The sequence below is a fragment of the Pinus tabuliformis genome, chromosome 3_2 (genome assembly GCF_031772625.1).
Source record: "Pinus tabuliformis cultivar Carrire ecotype Pingquan chromosome 3_2, CPIR1, whole genome shotgun sequence".
Lineage (NCBI taxonomy): Eukaryota > Viridiplantae > Streptophyta > Pinopsida > Pinales > Pinaceae > Pinus > Pinus tabuliformis.
In genome coordinates, this window is record NC_142302.1 from 810168809 (window position 1) to 810175607 (window position 6799).

The window sequence follows — 6799 nt, forward strand, 5'->3', positions numbered from 1 at the left end:
CCAGTCAGCGCGGTTATTTTAATAACAGTCGCGCTGATGATGAAAACTTTGGCAAAGTGGGTCATTTGGCCAGTTTAGAGAGCATGAGCTTGATTATTTTGAACTCCTGACACAGTAGGGTGACTGACAGGGAGATAGTGAGAAATTACTGTGTAACATGAGCCATGCGCGAAAAAACTCGACAACGACTCGACTATAGTGGTTTTGTAATTTCTTGGACTTGTGCCATAACTAGACCATTCTTGTAAGATTATCTAAGGCACACATTGGTGTTATCCCTCCTAAAATTACAACAAGATTACAATTTATGGGTTTTTGATAACAAAAACATAGGACGCAGTCCAGGGACTTGTCCATTCATCCTCTCAGATGTCTCTGGTCACTTTTGACCTTGATGGTTTTTAGGGAAGATGTCAATATCATTCTAGAGATCTACAAATCTATTTTGAGGAACAAATAAGTGTAATTAAACTTATAAAAGCAATGAGAACACATATAATGCATAAGAAGGTTAGAAGGAGATCAACATTCCACAAATAATTAGGAAATCCAATTCTCAGTTTGATTCTAGGAATAAACCATACATTTAGGCACATCATCGTCATATGATAGCCTACAGCCCTCACATTTAAGTCGATTCGATTTTTAGGCTTAAACCACAAAATTGGTCATCAAATATTCATCACTACGAGCCTAAGACACACAATGAACATCCAATGCTCATACCACATACAACGATGTTACTCTTACAACATTCACATGGATGGTTATATATGTTTGTTTCCCGCATAAATAACATTAGTACAAAACCACAACAACATGGCACATATTCATCAAAATTTCACTATTCTAATCACAATGAACCATGAACCATTCATACGATGACTGCATCACTAATTTAGCACTTTAACATGAACTCAATAAATAGGAATACATTTACAAATTCTTATTTGGGATCAACACTTGAGTTGGAAACTGAGATCAGGACTACAACTCTCCACCCAACCATAGACAATTGCAGCCAAGCCTTACTTGGAACTGGCATCCCCAAGTCAGATTCCAAAGCTTGAGGTGTGGTGCTTTTGAAAGCTTTCAACCAACCAACATAGTTGAAATAGGATGTCACAAGGCCATGATGCCTTCATGCACCAACTGAAGCCATTATAACTCGCATTGTTCAGGCATATTCCCAATCATGTCAACGTTTCATAATACAGAGAAATCTAGCTTACTTTCAACTATAAGGAAGGTTGTTTAGTGGTCAAATTATCTATGGATAAATAAATCACTTCTCCAAGCAGTTCCTTAGTGATTCAATCACCAAAACTTCAACCCCAAGGCAACTCATGGTGGTGCATCCACCCTCACAAGCACCTGAGTGATTCTTCCTAGTCTAAGAGGTTCATCAAACCACAAGATTCCAATGGGTACTTCGGCTTTACATCGAAACCATGCTCTTTGGGACAAATCACCCAACAAGCCTCTCTCAAAGGGTTCCCGAGTTGGTGCCCTCTTTTTCCCAAGGTTCAATTCAATGTTAAAGATTACATGCCTCCCTTTTGGCTCTCTCTATGTTTTCACAATAGATTTGAATGTTGCATTCTCTGTCAATCCTTCCTTCGCTTCTGGGAACGAGAGCCCTAGTGAGCATGTATGAGTCAATGCATAATGAATTTCCTCATTCCTCCTCTCTCAAAACTGACTAATTGCCTTAGCTTCCATGATTTGCACATTAGTCCATGATTTGACAGCAACCCATGCTGGTCTTAAATTTTTTGTCTTTTTCTTTGCTGGTTATTTGAAGTGAAAGACACTTAAACTGGTACTTCGTTTTGAGTTAAATTCAATGCATAATGAGCGCGTTTAATTTTTCAGCCAACTAAGACTGATATTTAAAAACAATCATTTCCTAAAGAAACCTCTTACCTCAAGCAATACAATTCGTGTCCCTTTCTCAACTATTTTAAAATAATTATAATTATTTACCAAAGAAAATATTAACGCTCCGATATCACACAATACGTTTACCAAAGAAAATATTAACGCTCGGATATCACACAATACTTATACAAATGGTCATTTCTGTGCTCGTTATTAAAGCTATAACCGCAAGACTAGTATAACTAGGAGTTTATGTGATTCTAAGAAAATTAGAATGGAAACCACATAGGATAAGGCAAAGTTTTGTAGTAGCAAATATGTTCAGCGTTCAAAGCTTTGTAGCGGTAGATCTGTTTACAAAAATTCAAAATTAATGTTGATTTGTTGACAATGTCATTTGCAAGTTGTAACTACTCCGTATTTCTCATTGAAAACTTTGAGAAACGCCAGAAATGCTACTATCTTCAGTAGGCAACTAAACTTTATTCTCTACGTCCATTACCTTGACGACTTCTCCTATGATGACATGTTTGCCATGATGACGATATGCGGTTGAAAAAGTGATTTTTTAATAAAACCCATGGTTATCTACACCAACGATGATTATGTAAACCAACAATGGTGTTCCTACTCGAAATTCTTCCACAGATTTTCCGAAGGTCTCGACTAGCCATGCTCGGATTCGGATCGGATAATGAAATGGTATCAGATAAAGTATTAATAAAGTTTTTTAAATACAAATAAAAATTATCAAGAAGAGTGTTTGGCGAAAATTACATCATAAATATTGAACTAACAGTGTGATTTATTATACACAGTTTAAAACAGGTCACTTAAAATAATCAAATATCTGTTTTAGAAAAACCCTGCCACAAAATGCCCATCAAATTCAAGGACGTTTTGGAGAAACCAGGGCAAAAATGCCAGTCAAATTCCAACCCTGCTGACTGGTCGGCCGGGTTCTCACACGGTTATGTCTATATTTGTTGGACCGTAAATGAAAATAGGAGTCCGTTCTCCGAAAATCCACCACAATCATATCTCTGACAAATTAATTTTTAATGTGTACAGAGTCACGCGTAGACATTCTATTTTGAACGTAATTTGCGTTGCGCAGTCGCATTTTTTCGAGCATTCATTCGATATATGAAAACAAAGTCAACTGCTGGTTTTAATTGGTGTTTTTCAACTTCCTTACCACGAATCACGATTTATTGAGTATTTTAAAAGCCACAAGATTATGTTTATAATTATTTATTTTCAATTTCCTGTTCCCATATTTGTCTGTTTGTTCCCGTATAAGATAAAAAGGTCGACTGCCGGGTTGTGTCAGTGTTTTCCAAGTTACCACGCATAAGTATTTTAAAAACCAAAGGATTATTGTTATCAATATTTATTTTATATTTATGCGGAGAGGTGCATTTCTTTTTTATATTTAAAAACCACATGATTATGTTTATAAATATTTATTTCCTGTTTGTGTCGATATGTGCGTCTCTTTTTTATATTTATGTTGATAATGTTGGTAAGTGTGATTTTCGGAAAAACAAATAGAATTTTAATTTAATATTGATATTAAGTGAGCGAATAAATTTTATAAAATATTTTAGAATATTTTTAATAAATTAAAATTTATTTTAAAAATAATTATATATTTTAAGTTTTTTTAACTAAATTAATTTCTATGAAATATTCACAAGATATTTTTAAGGAGTTGTTTTTAGTGCGATTTTTTGGACCTTTTGATGTCGGAATCAGATGGAAAAATTTGAGGTGAAATGTTGATTTGTGTTATTTAAACTAGTTTTTTTAACGTATATATGGATTAAGCACCTTGGAAAACCCCTAGGGCAGTTCCATTACAGAGGATTACCCATCAAGCTTGTGATTCCAATAAATTCCCGCCAGATTTTAGAGAAAAATTTGACCGGAAAAACCCAAGCTTCCAAAATGTTATACGAAAGACAACTCCTATTTTTAATAGTATTTAGATTGAAATTTCTCTTAAGAAGAATTATGTGATTTTTATTTTTTAATTTAATTAAAAAATATTATAAAATTAAATTAAAATAAAAAATATTTAAAATAGCTCACTCTGCCTAGAATAGGTCATGGGTGTATTGTTCAATCACTTTGTGATGTGAAGGACACTAGTTAGAAACTCTTGTGAAAAAATCCAGAGATGTTAAAAGGTTGGTGTGTGAAGCCTGGTGCCAGGTGCCATTCCCTAATTATTTTGACAGTTTAGAGGTCATTCTCAAGCCAAAGGTCAAGAGTGTAGTTATCAGATTAGACAACATGACAAACATATATATAGTTTTTTTAAGAAGAGTTTGCTGCGAAAATAACATAAAAATTTATTTGTCTACATTCATTTGTCTACGGGTTCCGAACCAACAAGTGTGGTTCATCCTCAGGACAAGCTAAAGAACCAGATCATAGCAGTACATAAATAAAGAGAGCATATCATCCAATGTGTCTGTCAGACCAGGAATGACTACATTTGACCATGAACGACTACATTTAACCAAAAATGACTACATTAGACTGGGATCAAAAGGAACACATAATTAGTTAGTTTTATTATATATAATAGTTTAATAATGAAATAACTTATTATTTTTATATTTAGAGACACATTCTACAACCCAGTGTGAGTGTCATGTGTAATTATATACATGCTCAATGTGGAGTTGACATGTAATAATCTTAAATAAAAATAAAATATTCTCTAAAGAAAAAAGAAATGTTGGATATAAAAAAATGAATGTGAAAAATTGAATATGTATGTCTACTTAGTTTTAATCAAAATCATTATAAAACATCAATAATCGCTACCTCATCATGGTCACTCGATTTTGATTGTGTCATAGTACAATCAAATGTGGTTAAAGTATTACACTCAATCTTTGATAAATAAAATATTTCCATGTCCACATGACGTAATATAATTTCATATCAACTTTAAAATGTGATAAAACAATGAGAAGCAAAAGAAAATGTGAGTAAGACATTTAGACCTTATACTTTTCAAAAACATTTCAAAGCACATAATTTAAATAAAACATTTGAAGATCTATGTTAACTAACTTATGTTTGTCAATTTGACAAATAATATATATATTTATATAGAAAGAAAATGTGACAAGAAAATATTTTAATGTTGTATATAACAAATTATTCAATGTGTATAAAAAAAAATTAAAGATGAAAAACAAATAAAAAATATCAAATACTACCTAATACTAATAATAAGAGGGTTATGTCAAATTCATTCCATTCGTCATATAAAATTAATATATGACATTTTAAAAATATTCATAATAATAATAAAGGTTAATGTAAGTCATTAATAAAATATTTTAATATACTTAAGCATATATTAATAACTAAAAATTGACATGGACAATGTAGTCTATAAATAAAATATGTCAATGCACATGTTATGTAGAATATTTTATTGTCAACTATATAAAGTAATTGAAAAAACAAAAGAAAAAATTATGGCTAAAAGGTTTAAAGTATTCTCAATATTTCATCTTTTAGTCATTTTTTAAGTATATTTCTTTTTGTCAATTTTCCCTATCCATTTTTTTAACTTACAAGTTTAAGTTATGTAATCTATACAGTATTAAAAAATACAATGTAAACAATAAAAGATTACTCATTGTATATACAAAGAAAACTCTCACTGAGATTTTTCAAAGAAAGAAAGATTCATTTTTTTTTCAAATTTTACACTCTAAAAAATTAGTTTTGCACCTAAAAAAACTTTAATTCCTCTTACAACTTACTAAATCTACACTATAAATCTATATTAATTTAAACATATAATAACCATAAATTTAATATTACTTTATAGTAATTAATAAAATCTACTTACACATTAATATTTTCTATTAAATAATAAAATAATAAATATTTATAATATTTATATTAATATAATAATAATAATTTAAAATAAATTTACAATTCCCATGATTTTTATATATTTTTAATATTGACTTTGAAAAATCTCAATGTCTTACCAGCAACTACGCTAATGATGGATATTTTCTGATCGACAGGTAGGTACAGAACGAATCGCCCGCGTTGCTAATAAGCTACCAAAAGGAACTATGCGATAGACTTACACGGTAAAGACAGGCTCACAGGGAGTGTTTGCTTCAACGATTTGCTTATTAGTGAGATGTTTTTATTATCACAGGGAGTGTTTGCTTCAATGATATGCTCATGAGTGAGATGTTATTATTAAGATAAATTAAGTTATGTTTTTTTACATAATTTTTTTAAAAAGAGTTTTCATCTTTTCCATAAGATTTGTACCAATAATCTCTGATAAAAACTAAACACTACACCAACCAAACTAAGTGATCTATATCTTATAATCAATACAGCATTTGGTGATCTATATCTTATAATTAATACAGCTTATACTCATAGGTAATACGCATACATCAACACGTTGTCATCGCTTTTTAATCCATACTTTGTTAATTTGCTTAACGCATGGCGGAAGTTGCCAATTTTTCACTTCTGGTGAGCTCAGCGGCTACGATGATTGTTGTAATAAAAGCAATCGATAATCCCCAGTATGAACAGGCGGATCTGATAGGTTGCGCCAACAAACAAAATTATACGTATGTTAATGCTACAACATTTCAGCAAAAGCGGGATAGGGCTTTCGCATCCCTCCTTTCACAACCCTCTGGTGGCTACGCCTGTTCAATCGAAATTACAGAAGACCAGATTGTGCAGATTTAGTATCTTTCTGTCCGATATCTCGATATTGTTTTGGTGTGCAGTGTTTGCATAAAGATATTTCAGTTAAACAGATCCATAGTAATGATAGAAGGTTTAAGTAATTTCCAATTTCCTAGGGATAAGATTTATTCTATCAATGTAAATCTGTGTATTA